This window comes from Choloepus didactylus, chromosome 3 (genome assembly GCF_015220235.1).
Source record: "Choloepus didactylus isolate mChoDid1 chromosome 3, mChoDid1.pri, whole genome shotgun sequence".
Taxonomy (NCBI): Eukaryota; Metazoa; Chordata; class Mammalia; order Pilosa; family Megalonychidae; genus Choloepus; species Choloepus didactylus.
The window spans coordinates 172,181,026-172,196,666 of record NC_051309.1 but is presented as its reverse complement, the minus strand read 5'-3'; positions in this window follow the sequence as shown (position 1 = coordinate 172,196,666).

The window sequence follows — 15,641 nt, the reverse complement described above, 5'->3', positions numbered from 1 at the left end:
GAAAAGTTCTATTTTTACATACTGAGTATATGGATTTATTACTTAAAAACAAATATTTACTGTGTAATAATACAGTAAAAAAGCAGATGAGAGATGGGGAGGCTTTGTCTGGCGTAAGATTTGCATCAATAACTATGCTGTATTATACTAAGTAGGTTAATTTGCCTCAGAGAAAATGAAAGTTAAAATCTGATGCACTGTAGAACTACACTTAAATTTTTCCATTGAAATAATTATACATTATTTATTAATTACTAAATGTAGAAGTCTACTTTTTAATCCAATTAAATCTTTATAAGATTAAAAAATTTTGAAGGATAACTTAATAGAGAAAAGAACACTATTATAAGTGTACAGATGGATTAATTTTAAGAAATTAACCATGTTTGTAACCAGCACCAAGATCAAGAAATGTAACTAACTACTAGCACTCAGAAACGCCCCTAAATACTTCCAGAGGGAAATCACTACCCTGACTTCTTACAGAAAAGAATAGTTTTGCTAGTTTTTGAACTTCATAATAAATGGAATCATTTTGTTGCACTCTTTTGTGTACAGCTTCATTTGTTCAACATTATGTTTGTGAGATTCATTCTTATTGTATACAGCTGTAGTTGGGTTCTTTTCATCATTGTTTATATTCCACTGTGGAAATACAGCATAATTTATTCATTCTGCTGTTGGTCATTTGTGTAGCTTCCAGTTTGGGGCAATTATGAATAGTGCTACTAAGAACATTCTTGTACATATTTTTTAGTAAATGGTTTCATGAATTTGTTGGGTATTTGTGGCCGATTGAATTTTGCACCCCAAGAAAAGGAATGTTCTTAATATGCATTCTTGTAGGTATAAAACTATTTGTAAAAAGGACCTTTGAAAGATGTTATTTTTAGTTAAGGTGCAGCCAATTGAATCAAGGTGGATTTTAATCCATATTCTGGAGACCTTATAAAGAGAAGAAACAGGATGCCAGAGTCAGAGAAAGCCACAGAGAGGAGCCAGAAGCTGGAAGTCAGGGGAAACCGGAAGAGCAGACATAAGAGGGATCAAGATTGCCATGTGATGGGAGGCAGACATGCAAGCCAAAGAACTAGAAGGATTACACCAGGTCAGCACCAGAATGCTACAGATTTCAGGGAGAAAGCATGGTTTTGCCAATGCCTTGGGTTTGGACTATTCGCCTTTGAAACCACAAGACAATAAGTACTTGTCCAAGCTACCCCATTGTATATTTGTCATAGTAGCCTGGCCAACTAGGACAGTATGTATATGATCAGTCTGAGTAAATACTGCCAAAGAGTTCTCAAAGTGACTGTACCAATTTACATTCCTACCAGCAGTGTATAACTCTATCTCCTTATGAATACTTATTTTCTGTCTCAAAAATTTTAGAAATTCTAGTGGAGGAGTTTTTATTGAAATGTGGTTTTAATGTGTATTTTCCTGATGTTTAACAAAGTTCAGTACATAATCTATCTCCTTATTGGCCACGTGGATAGCCTCTTTCATAAAATACTGGTCCAAGATTTTTTTGCCTATTTTCTACTGTAATTTTTCTTTTATTTTTTTCTCTTTCTTCCTTTTTAAAATTGATTTTAGCAGTTCTGAATATGAACGCTTTGTTCTACATATGTACTGTGAATATTTTCTCCCACTTTCCATATTACTTCTTTGTCAGAATATCACTGTATGGTTAAACAGTTCATTACATAATGATTACTTGTTCTTTATAAGATCTACATGTGGTATAAACAAAACCCTGAAGTGACTTTAATCATCCATAAAGTATATTAAATGATTAGAGTAACAATAAAAAATGGTAACCTTTTAGTCTGTACTTTTCTATACATTTTCAATCACTTTTCAAAATACTTCTATGAAATAGGTCAATATTATCCTTATTTTATAGTGACCCTGAAGCCTAGCGTGTTAAATAATTTCCCCTGAAGAAGAGAACTCTTATCAATGTCTTTGACTCAGAAAGCCTTTTTCTTAACCACCAGACTGTCTGCTACCTGGAAAATTTTAAAAACAAATGTGTTTATGAAAGAAAAATGATATATTGTCATAATTTAGAGGAAACAATATAGGAAGAGATAATTTTTACTGATTTTGGTAAACTTTCCTAAGTAATGGATGAATGAGATTAAGATTTTAGTTTTAGCTTTATCTCTGATTATGTACCTCAGTACAAATTTCTTAGCCATTATCTCACAATATTCTCATCTATAGAATCTGACTAATAATAAAAACTCTACAAATCTCATAAAATTGGAGAAGATAGATATAAATTTTTTTTATTGAGATTGTTCACAAACCATAGAATTATCTAAAGATCCCAAGTGTACAATCAATTGCCCATGGTACCATCCTACAGCTGTGCATCCATCACCACAATTAATTTTTTTTCAACTTTTAGAACATTTTCATTACTCAGAAAAGAAATAAGGACAAAGAAAGGACACTCAAACCCTCCCATACCCCTAACCACCCCCCCCTCCATTAATGATTCATAGTTTTGGTACAGTACATTGGTTACTGTTGATGACAGAATGTTAAAAAACTACTAACTGTAGTATATAGTGTGCAATAAGTATACATTTTTTTCGTATATGCCCCTCTATTATTAACTTCTAGTTATAGTGTCATACATTTGCTCTAGTTCATGAGAGAGATTTCTAATATTTGTACACTTAATCATGGATATTGTCCACCACAAGATTCACTGTTTGATACATTCCCATCTTTTAACCTCCAACTTTCCTTCTGGTGACATACGTGACTCTGAGCTTCCCCTTTCCACCACCTTCACACACCATTCAGCACTGTTAGTTATTCTCACAACGTGCTACCATCACCTCTGTCCATTTCCAAACATTTAAGTTCACCCTGGTTGAACATTCTGCTCCTACTAAGCAACCGCTCCCCATTGTTTAGCCTCATTCTACATCCTGGTAATTACATTTCATGTCTATGAGTTTACATACTATAATTCATATCAGTGAGACCCTGCAATATTTGTCCTTATGTGTCTGTCTTATTTCACTCAATTTAGTGCCCTCAAGGTTTCTTCATCGACCCATTTTTTTTAAGACGGTTTTATTCACACACCATACATTCCATCCTAAGTAAACAATTGTTGGTTCCCCGTATAGTCACGTATTTATGTATTCAGCACCATCACCACATCCATATAAGGACATCTCCATTTCTTCTACAAAGAAGGAGGAAGAGTCAAAGAAGGTAGAGGGACAAAAGAAAAAGAAAAAAAAGAAAAAAACACATGACAGCTAGGAAGCAACAAAAGGAAAGATAGCATTAAACTAAGGTAGAATAGTCAGATGACACCACCAATGCCAGGAGTCCCATACCCTTCCCTATGTCCCCACCCCCCGCCATATGCATTTAACTTTGGTATATTGCCTTTGTTATATTAAAGGAAGCATAATACAATGTTTCTGTTCATTATAGTCTCTAGTTTGCATTGACTGTATTTTTCCCCCAATACCACCCCATTTTTAACACCTTGCAATGTTGACATTCATTTGTTCTACCTCATGTAAAAACATATTTGTACCTTTTATTGCAATCATTGAGCACCCTAGGTTTCACTGAGTTATACAGTCCTAGTCTTTACCATTTCTGTTTCGTTCTGGTGTCCTGCATGGTCTTAACCTTCCTCTTCCAACCATACTCACAGTCATCGCTGTTCAGTGTATTTACATTGTTGTGCTACTATCTCCCAAAATTGTGTTCCAAACCTCTCACTCCTGTCTTTTCCTTTCTGTCTGCAGTGCTCCCTTTAGTGTTTCCTGCAGAGGAGGTATCTTGTTCACAAACTCTGTCATTGTCTGTTTGTCAGAGAATATTTTAAGCTCCCCCTCATATTTGAAGGACAGTTTTGCTAGATATAGGATTCTTGATTGGTGGTTTTTATCTCTCAGTATCTTAAATATATCACCCCACTTCCTTCTTGCCTCCATGGTTTCTATTGAGAAATCCACACATAGTCTTATCAAGCTTTCTTTGTATGTGATGGATAGCTTTTCTCTTGCTGCTTTCAGGATTCTCTCTTTATCTTTGATGTTTGATAATCTGATTATTAAGTGTCCTGGTATAGACCTATTCAGATATCCTGTTTGGGGTACACTGTGCTTCTTGGATCTGTAATCTTATGTCTTTCATAAGAGATGGGAAATTTTCATTGATTATTCCTCTATTATTGCTTCTGCCCCTTTTCCCTTCTCTTTTCCTTCTGGGACACATATGACACATACATTCCTGCATTTTGTTTTGTCCTTAAGTTCCCAGAGACGTTGCTCACATCTTTACACTCTTTTATCTATCTGTTCTTTTGGGTGTAGGCTTTCAGATGCCTTGTTCTCCAGTTCCTGAGTGTTTTCTTCTGCTTCTCGAAATCTGCTGTTGTATGTTTCCATTGTGTCTCTCATCTCTTGTGTTGTGCCTTTCATTTCCATAGATTCCGCCAGTTGTTTTTTTGGAACTTTCGATTTGTACCTTATGCATACCCAGTGTTTTCAATATATGCTTCATCTCTTTTGCCATATCTTCCCTAAACTTTTTGAATTGATTTAGTATTAGTTGTTTCAATTCCTGTATCTCAGTTGAAGTGTATGTTTGTTCCTTTGGCTGGGTCATAACCTCATTTTTCTTAGTGTAGGTTGTAATTTTCTGTTGTCTAGGCATCTGGTTTCCTTGGTTACCCCAATCAGGTTTTCCCAGACCAGAAAGGGCTCAGGTCTTGGAAGGAGAGAATAGAATCTGGTTTCCCTGAGGGTGTCTTAAAAGATTGGTACTGTGAGGCCTCAAGTCACTGCTTTTCTGCCCAGCAGGTGGTGCCTGTCAGCCTGTAGCTCCAGACTGGTGTAAGGAGGTGTGGTCTGTGGCTGTTCTCCCCCAGGCTCTGGGGTTCAGTTCTGAATGGAAGGCAGGTAGTACAGCTGGGCTCCACCTTTTTCCTCTTAGGGAAGATAACCCCCCTAGGGAGAGGTCATTAGCATTTGAATAGTGCTGTTTCCACCCTTGTCTGGGTCAGAGTGCTGGGAACTGAAAATGGCTGAGGCTTTCTCCACTGAGCTGAAAAAAGGGATAGAAAGCCTCCTTTAGGGCCAGTCCATGGCCTCCCTCTGGCTCTCCAAGGTCAGTCATCACCAAAAGCCTCTGACTACTTGTTGGGGAGTCATAGCTTGTATCCAACAGTTCATCTTGTTAATTAAAGCCCCAGGTGGAGCTCAGCTGAGCTATATTTGCTTGCTTGGAGAGAGCTGCTCTCTAGCACCATGAGACTTTGCAGCTCAGGCCATGGGGAGAGGGGTCTCCTGGCTTGGATCTGCAGTTTTTACTTAACAGATTTTATGCTGCAATCTCAGGCATTCCTCCCAAAGCAGGTTGGTGTATGATGAGTGGACAGTCACATTTGTCCCCCTGCAGTTATTCCAGATTATTTACTCATTGTTCCTGGTTGTTTGTTAGTTGTTCCAGGGGGACAAACTAGCTTTCACTTCTTTCTATGTTGACATCTTCTTCCGTCTCCTAAATATGGTTTTAAAGTTTAAAATATTGGAACTTCTGTTTCTGGCTATGACATACTTGTCTATGTTACAGCAACTATTCTGATGAGAAAAATAAAGAAAAGCTGTATAAAATACAAAATGAGGCATTTGAAGTCATTTGAAAACCACCAATACAGCCAAGACCTGAGGGCCTAAGATCCCAGGAAGACGGGAAATGTGCTGAAGTCAACTTTATCTCCTCCAAGGATTTCTTAGTTTGTAAGAGGTTGTTGGGGATTGAATCATGTCCTGATAAAGACATCAAGTCCCAATCCTCCCTGATCCTATGGGTGTGAACCCATTTATAAATAGATCTTTGAATATTAGTTAAGGTGTAATCAAACTGAATGAGGGTGGGCCTCAATCCATATGATTGGAATCCTTAAGTAGAGGAAATTCAGATGCTTTCAGTCAGTAGAAACCAGAAGTCAAGAGAAGCCAGAGTGAGGCAAAAAACCATGTGATGGAGGCAGAGATGCATGCCAGCCAAGGAATCTCAAGGATTGCAGAAAGTCAACACCAGAATGCTGCAGACTCCAGGAGAAAGCATGACCTATTTAGATCTTGATTTTGGACTTATGGCCTCCAAAACCATGAGGCAATACATTCTTGTTGTTTAAGCCAACCAGTTTGTGGTGCTTCTCATAGCAGCCCTGGCAAGCAAAAGCAGAGGCATAGGCTGAGGGGCTGAGTGGAAAGTGGTGGCTCAGAGCCTTTGGCAGTCTCATGGAACTGGGAAGACAAAGATTGGTGTTTAGAGTTAACAACACATTTAGGACTTGACTTGCCAAGATTCAAGAGAAAAAGGTGAAGTGAGCCTGATATTTTGTACTTCTTTGTCCATGGCATCTTTTGATTCTTAAGCTCTGCAGATCAGGCTTAGAAACCAATCAGAAAGAAGCTAAGAGATAAAAAGGCAAGAGAACTTTTAGTAGTTTTATGGTGCTGGGTGAAAAAACTTAGAGTTTCGTGTATGTTTAGATATAGAGGACCAGGATATCATACAACACTGTCATCTGAGATTTCATAAGGTTAAATATATCCTAGAAGTAAAGATAAATGAGATATGAATAAATTCTCACCAACACTGAAACCCAGGAGTGAACATCTAAATCCTTGATTGGATCCAGATAACCTGTCCCCACTCCAACTGCTTGCCAGAGGAGAGTTAAATCCTCACTAAAAGAAGATAACATCATCTAGAGTCTCTAAAACTTTCCATAACCAATGAGCAGAATTTAAAAAAAAATTATCAGACATGCCAGCTGACAGGGCCAAAGAAGACAGGAAAAAAAAAATAGAAAAAGATGCACAAGTTATCCAGATATTGGGGTTTATCCAACATAGATTTGAAATAATTATAATTTATATGTTAATGGAAATAGATGATGAAACATAGAATTGGAATATATGAAAAGGAAACAAATGGAAATTCTAGCACTGGAAAAATGCAAATACTAAAATTAAGAACTTAATAATTAGAAATAACAGAAGATTAATCACAGCAGGAAAGGGAAGTAGTGTATTTCAAAGAAAGGTCAGTAGAAAGTGTCCAGAATTAAGCACAGAGTGGAAAAATAAAGATATAAAATATAGAAATGAGCAGAAGAGACATAAGGGGCTTGGTATAATGGTCTGCCATACATGTAAAAGGAATTCCAGAAAGAAAGGAGAGAGAGAATGCAGCACAACCAATATTTTTTTAGTTAAGATTTATTCACACACCATACAATCATCCAAAGTATACAATTATTCACATTATCATCATATAGTTGTTCATTCATCAACCAAATCTATTTTCTTAACCTTGTACCAGAAAAAGTGAAAATAAGAATAAAATAATAAGAGTAAAAAAAGAACACCTAAATCATCTCCTGCTCCTGCCCTATTTTTTCCTTTAGTTTTTTGCCCCCATTTTTCTACCTATCCATTCATACACTGAATAAAGAGGGGTGTGATCCACAAGGCTTTCACAATCACCTTGTCACCCTTGTGAGTTACATTGTTACACAAATCATCTTCAAGCTTCAAGGCTACTGGGTTGTAGTTTGATAGTTTCAGGTATTTACTACTAGATATTCCAATTCAATAAAACCTAAAAAGAGTTATCTATATTGTGCATAAGAGTGCCCACCAGAGTGACCTCTCAACTCCCTGTAGAGTCTCTCAGCCACTGAAATTTCATTTCATTTCATCTCACATCCCCCTTTTGGTCAAGAGCATGTTCTCCATCCCATGATGCTATGTCTAGATTCTTCCCTGGGAGTCATATTCTGCGTTGCCAGGGAGATTTACTCCCCTGGGTGTCAGATCCCACGCAGGGGGGAAGGCAGTGATTTCACCTGCCAAGTTGGCTTAGCTAGAGAGAGGGCCGAATCTGAGTAACAAAGAAGGTTCAGGGGAAGACTCCTAGGCACACTTATAAGCAGGTCTAGCCTCTCCTTTGCAGTAACAGGCTTCTTAAGGGCAAGTCTCATGATAGAGGGTTTGGCACATCAAACCACCAGTCCTCAGTGACTGATGAGAACATCAGCAACCATCCAGGTGAGGAAGTCCAACACCTCTGCATTTCCCCCCAGCTTCTCAGGGGTGCGCTGCATATTTTTTTTTTTCATTTTTTTAAATTAACTTCATCCAAAAATTTAAAAAAGACAATAAAAAAAAACATTTCAAACAAAATCAAAACAAAGGAGTAAGAAAAAAAAAAAACAAATAACCTAAAATAACTACATCCATAATGTCCTTACTATACACAAAGAAAATATACAGACTATAACCCAGCAAAGGAATAAGAAAAACAGATAGCCTAAGATAACTACATTTCTGTGAACTTGTTCCTATCATACCCACCAGAAATTAACAAATCTTAGTCATTCCTGTGCATTCCCGGAATGTTAAATTTACCCACGAAAACTTTTTTGTTCTTACTAGGTTATCATTCCACATTCATTATTTGCTATCTATCACTAGGTCCCCCTACATTCTACATTATAAACCATTCATTTTACATTTTTCAGTGTTCACATTAGTGGTAACATATAATATTTCTATTTTTGTGCTTGGCTTATTGTGCTCAGCATTATGTCTTCAAGGTTCATCCATGTTGTCATATGTTTCACAACATCGTTCTTTCTTACTGCCGTGTAGTATTCCATCGTGTGTATATACAACATTTTGTTTATCTACTCTTCTGTTGAAAGACATTTGGGTTGTTTCCATCTCTTGTCAATTGTGAATACTGCTGCTATGAACACTGGCGTGCAGATGTCTGTTCGTGTAACTGCTGTCAGATTTTCTGGGTATAAAATGAGAAGTGCGATTGCTGGATCGAAGGGTAACTCTATATCCAGTTTTCTAAGGAACTGCCAGACTGTCTTCCAGAGTGGCTGAACCATTATACAGTCCCACCAACAATGAATAAGAGTTCCAATTTCTCCATATCCTCTCCAGCATTTGTAGTTTCCTGTTTGTTTAATGGCAGCCATTCTAATTGGTGTGAGACGGAATCTCATTGTCTTCTTAATCTGCATCTCTCTAATAGCTAGTGAGGCTGAACATTTTTTCACGTGTTTTTGGCCATTTGTATTTCCTTTTCAGAGAACTGTCTTTTCATATCTTTTGCCCGTTTTATAATTGGGCTGTCTGGGCTACTGTCATTGAGTTATACGATTTTTTTATATATGCAAGACATCAGTCTTTTGTCAGATACATGGTTTCCAAACAGTTTTTCCCATTGAGTTGGCTGCCTCTTCACCTTTTTGACAAATTCCTTTGAGGTACAGAAACTTCTAACTTTGAGAAGTTTCCATTTATCTATTTTTTCTTTTGTTGCTTCTGCTTTGGGTTAAAGGTCTAGGAAGTGACCGCATAATACAAGGACTTGAAGATGTTTCCCTACATTATCTTCTAGGAATTTTATGGTACTGTCTCTTATGTTGAGGTCTTTAACTCATTTTGAGTTAATTTTTGTGTAGGTTGTGAAGTAGGGGTCCTCTTTCATTCTTTTGGATATGGATATCCAACTCTCCCAGCCCCATTTGTTGAAAAGACTGTTATGTCCCAGTTCAGTGGCTTTGGGGGCCTTTTCAAAGATCAGTCGGCCATAGATCTGGGGGTCTATCTCCAAATTCTCAATTTGATTCCATTGATTGATATGTCTATCTTTGTGCCGGTACCATGCTGTTTTGACTACTGTGGCTTTATAAGCAGCTTCAAAGTCAGGGAGTGTAAGTCCTCCCACTTCGTTTTTCTTTTTTAGAGTGTTTTTAGGCATCTTCCCTTTCCAAATAAATTTGATAACTAGCTTTTCCAAGTCTGCAAAGTAGGTTTTTGGAATTTTGATTGGGATTGCACTGAATCTGTAGATGAGTTTGGGTAGAATTGTCATCTTAATGACATTTAGCCTTCCTACCCACGAACAAGGGATATTTTTTTCATCTTTTTAGGTCCCTTTCTATTTCTTTTACTAAATTTATGTAGTTTTCTTTGTATAGGTCTTTTACCTCTTTGGTTAAGTTTATTCCTAGGTACTTGATTTTTTTAGTCGCTATTGAGAATGGTATCTTTTTCTTGAGTGTCTCTTCAATTTGTTCATTTCTAGCATATAGGAACATTACTGACTTATGTGCATTAATCTTGTATCCTGCTACTTTGCTAAATTTGTTTATTAGCTCTAGTAGCTGTATCATCAGTTTCTCAGGGTTTTCCAGATATAAGATCATAACATCTGCAAATAATGACGGTTTTACTTCCTTCTTTCCAATTTGGATGACTTTTATTTCTTGTCTTGCCGGAATGCCCTGGCTAGCATTTTTAGCACGATGTTGAATAACAGTGGTAAAAGTGTGCATCCTTGTCTTGTTCCTGATCTTAGAATGAAGGTTTTCAGTCTTGCCATTAAGTATGCTGGCTGTGAATTTTTCATATATGCTTTTTATCATATTGAGGAAATTTCCTTCAATTCTTAGGCTTTGAAGTGTTTTCATTAAGAAAGGATATTGGATTTTGACAAATGTTTTTTCAGCATCTATTGAGATGATCATTTGATTTTTCCCTTTTGATTTGTTAATGTGTTGCAATACATTGATTTTCTTATGTTGAACCATCCTTACATGCCTGGGATGATCCCCAATTGGTCATGGTATATGATTTTTTTAATATGTCTTTGGATTCGATTTGCAAGTATTTTGTTGAGAATTTTTGCATCTATATTCATTAGGGAGATTGGCCTTTAGTTTTCCTTTCTTGTAGCATCTTTACCTGGTTTTGGTACTAGAGTAATGTTAGCTTCATAAAATGTGTTAGGTAACGTTCCATTTTCTTCAATGTTTTGAAAGAGTTTAAGTAAGATTGTTGTCAGTTCTTTTTGGAAAGTTTGGTAGAATTGCCCTGTGAAGTCGAATGGCCCTAGGCATTTATTTGTGGGAAGCTTTTTGATGACTGATTGGATGTCTTTGCTTGTGATTTGCTCATGGAGGTCTTCTATTTCTATCTCTCTGGTCAGTCTAGGTTGTTATGTGTTTCCATGAAATTGTCCATTTCCTCTACATTATCTAGTTTATTGGCATGCAGTTGTCCATAGTATCCCCTTACAATTTTTTTAATTTCTTCAGGCTCTGCAGCAATGTCACCTCTCTTGTTCATTATTTTGTTTATTTGGATCTTCTCTCTTTTTAATTTTGTCAGTCTAGCTAGGGGCTTGTCAATCTTGTTGATCTTCTCAAAGAACCAATTTTTGGTTTATTTTTTCTCTTTCTTTTTTTTGTTCTTTGACATTCTTTTCTGCTTTAATCCTTGTTATTTCCTTTCTTTTACTTGGTTTGGGATTAGTTTGCTGTTCATTTCCTAGCTTCTCCAGTTGCTCCATTAGTTCATTGATTTTAGCTCTTTCTTTCTTTTTAATGTATGCATTTAGAGCTAAAAATTTCCCCCTCAGTACCGCTTTTGCTGCAACCCATAGTTTTGATATGTTGTGTTTTCATTTTTGTTCATCTCTATATATTTAGCAATTTCTCTTGTTATTTCTTCTTTAACTCATTGATTGTTTAGGAGTGTGTTATTTAACCTCCAGGTATTTGTGAATTTTCTGTCTCTGAGGATTATTGATTTCTACTTGTATTCCATTGTGATCAGAGAATATGCTTTGAATAATTTCAATCTTTTTAAATTTATTAAAGCTTGTTTTATGGGCCAGTATGTGATCTATTCTGGAGAAAGTTCCACGGGTACTAGAGACAAATGTATATCCTGGTGATTTGGTATGTAATGTTTTATATATATATATATATCTGTTAATTCAAATTCATTTATCAGATTGTTTAGGTTTTCAATTTCCTTATTGGTCTTCTGTCTGGTTGATCTATCTATTGGAGAGAGTGATGTATTGAAGTCTCCTACAATTATTGTGGAAACATTTATTGCTTCCTTTAGTTTTGCCAATGTTTGTCTCATGTATTTTAGGGCACCTTAACTGGGTGCATAGACATTTATGATTGTTATTTCTTCTTGTTGAATTGTCTCTTTTATTAGTATGTAGTGGCCTTCTTTGTCTCTCTTAACTTTCTTGCATTTAAAGTCTATTTTATCTGAGATTAATGTTGCTACTCCTGCTTTTTTGGCTGTAGCTAGCAAGAAATATTTTTTCCATCCTTTCACTTTCAATTTCTTTGTGTCCTGTTTCTAAGATGAGTCTCTTGTATGCAACATATTGATGCTTCATATTTTTCAATCCATTCTGCCAAACTATATCTTTTAATTGGGGAGTTTAATACATTTACATTTAATTATTACTGTGAAGGCATTTCTTGAGTCAGCCATTCTATCATTTTGTTTATGTTTGTCAGATATATTTTCCCCTCTCTTAGTGTCCTTTAATGTACCCTTACTAAATCTCTTTAGTACTGAACCTTTCTCCATCTCTCTCTCTCCTTTCTTTGTTTCTCTGTCAGTAGGGCTCTCTTTAGTACCTCAAGTAGGGCACGTCTCTTGTTAGCAAATTCTCTCAGCATTTGTTTGTCTGTGAAAAATTGAAGTTCTCCCTCAAATTTGTAGGAGAGCTTTGCTGGATAAAGAATTCTTGGTTGGCAATTTTTCTCTTTCAAAATTTTAAATACATCATGCCACTGTCTTCTCACCTCTGTGGTGGCTGCTGAGTAGTCACTGTTTAGTCTTATGCTGTTTCCCTTGTAAGTGGTGAATTGCTTCTCTCTTGCTGCTTTTAGAACTTGCTCCTTCTCTTTAGTATTTGACAGTCTGATCAGAATATGTCTTACAGTGGGTTTATTTGGATTTATTCTGTTTGGAGTTCACTGGGCATCTATGATTTGTGTATTTATGTTGTTTAGAAGGTTTGGGAAGTTTTCCCCACAATTCCTTTGAATACTCTTCCTAGACCTTTACCCTTTTCTTCCCCTTCTGGAACACCAATGATTCTTATATTTGTGCATATGATGTTGTCCATCATACCCTTGAGATCCATTTCGATTTTTTAAATTTTTTCCCCATTCTTTTGTTCTTTCATTTTCTGTTCTGTCTTCCTCAAGCTTGCTGATTCATTGCTCAGCTTCCTCTTATCTAGAGTATCCAGAATCTTTTTAATTTGATCAACAGTTTCTTTTATTTCCATAAGATAACCCATTTCTTTATTTACTCTTGCAAATTCTTCTTTGTTTTCCTATGGTCTTCTTCATGTCCTTTATATCCTGTGCCATGATCTCATTGTTTGCCATTAGTTCTTTGATTAATTGTTCCAAGCACTGTGTGCCCTCTACATTTTGATTTGGGTGTTTGGGTTTGGGTTATCTGTATCTTCTGGTTCCTTCATATGCTTCAAAATTTTCTGTGTTTTTGGCCTGTTGGCATTTGCTTATCTTGATAGGGTTTTTTTAGGATATGCAGGCTTATTTGAACAATTATCTCTAATTTGTCAGAGCTACAGCTTAGTGGAGTGCCCTTTCTCTGACTGGCAGGTGACAGCCATGATCCACCTATTCCCCTCAAGCCAGTTCTCCCCAATTTTGTCACTGCAGTGAGTAGGGGTCTGAATCTTGTGGGGGTCCAATTGGTGCACTAAATTTCCATGTGTATTTGGTGCTGCCTGCCCTGAATGTGGGGGTGTGTCTGTGCCATTTGGAAGGGAGGGCAGCTTTAATAAACAAATCTCCCAGGTGTTCCTGGAGACTTAAAGCTGTTGTAGGAGTCCAAACTTTCACCTCAGTTTCCCCACAGTCTCTCTCTGCCACGGACCCACCGTATTGGTGTATGGTCCCTGGGACTTCCATGCAGGTCCTTCTTCCAAGACTTGCCCATCTCTGGCCTCAAGTGAGGAAAGAATGAGCTACATCACAGGTAAGCACAGTCCGCAAGGAAAGCTCTGGGCTGGTGCATTGATCAGGGTCATTCCCAGCTTACTGAAAAGATGGCTGTATGGGGCACAGTAATTTCCCCCTTTTCACTCACTTCTGCCTTCTTAGCTCCTGGACATTTAGCTGCAGGTGTGTGAAAGGCTATCACCCACCCACTGAGGCATGTGTGCAGTTTGTGCGAAGCACTCCCACGGCACTGGGGTGTGCGGTGTATCTCTGGACTGCAGCACCCTGCAGGGTGTTGCCAGCCTGCTGAAAATATGGCTGTATGGTGCATGGTATTTTCCCCTTTTTCACGGACCTCCGCCTTCCTAGCTGGGGGACAATTAGCTGTGGGTGTGCAAGAGGCTCTGCCCACACCAGCTGCTGAGGCATGTGTACAGGTTGTGGGAAGCACTTCTGTGGCACTGGGCTCTGTGGTGTAGCTCTGGGCCATGGCACCCTGCAGGGGCATTCCCAACCCATTGAAAAGATGGCTGTATGGGGTGTGGTAATTTCCCCCTTTTCGTGGACCTCTGCCTTCCTAGCTCTGGGACAATTAGCAGTGGGTGTGCAAGAGGCTATGCCCACACCAGTTACTGAGGCATGTGTGCAGGTTGTGGGAAGCCCTTCCTGCTGCGCTGGACTGCACAGTTCTTGCTGCTGGATCTGCAGCTGCTTTTTGGATTTTTAAACTACCGTGGTGGCTGCCAGTTCTCCAGCAGGCTCACTCACTCTCAGAATGCAAACTCTCAGTTTCACCAAGTGCACAGTCCCTGTGGATTTAGCAGACCTTGTCCAGCCAGTGCATTGCTGGAACTGGTATTCTGGAGCACTTTCTGTCTTTTATCTAGTGTTTTTCATGGAGACCCTTTTTGCCCTGTCTCTTCTAATTCACTGTCTTAAAACCCCCACAAACAATATTTTAAGAGATATGGGCAGAGGAGAACCTAAGATGGCGGCTAGGTGAGACAGGGCAAAAAAACACCTCCATGAAAAATACTAGATAAAAACCACAAAGTGACCCAGAATACCACTTCCAGCGATGCACCAGCCAGACAAGGTCTGCTAAATCCACAGGGGCTGTGCACTTGGTGAAACCGGGAGTCTGCATTCTGAAACGAGTGAGTAAGCCGGGTGAAAGTCCCGCAGCCACACTGTGGTGTGGGGAAACTGCGGGTTGGCATTTGAAGACAGACTAGTTCTTTTTTAAAAAAAAAAACAAAAAAAAAAAAACCTGGGAGCGGCTGCAGATACGGCAATGAGGACCATGCAGTGAAGCACTGCAGGAGTGGGCTGTAGCCAACGCCATGGTGTCTGGCATGGAGGACAGCCATCCCCACACCTGCTGCTGATTGTCCCAGGGCCAGAGGGACAGAGGGGAGAGCAAAAAAGAGAAAGAAACCGCACCCCTTGCAGCCGGCTTCCCAGCATGCTGGCGACACTCTTGCCCGGGGCCGTACTCACAGCCCAGAGTCACACCAGGAAACCCAGTCTGATGGGGAGTGTATCCCACAGCACCCTGCACACGCCACAATATCGGCTGTGGACAGTGGCCTTGGGTGCAACCACAGCTACTTGTCCCGGAGCTGGGAAGGTAGAGCTGTGTGAAAAAGGGGGTGTTGAGATGCCCCATTCAGCCGTTTTTGCATCAGGCTGGGAGCGCCCCTGCACAGCCTGGTGGCCCAGGGCTTCCCTTGAGGGAAAGCATGCACTTGGGACACAG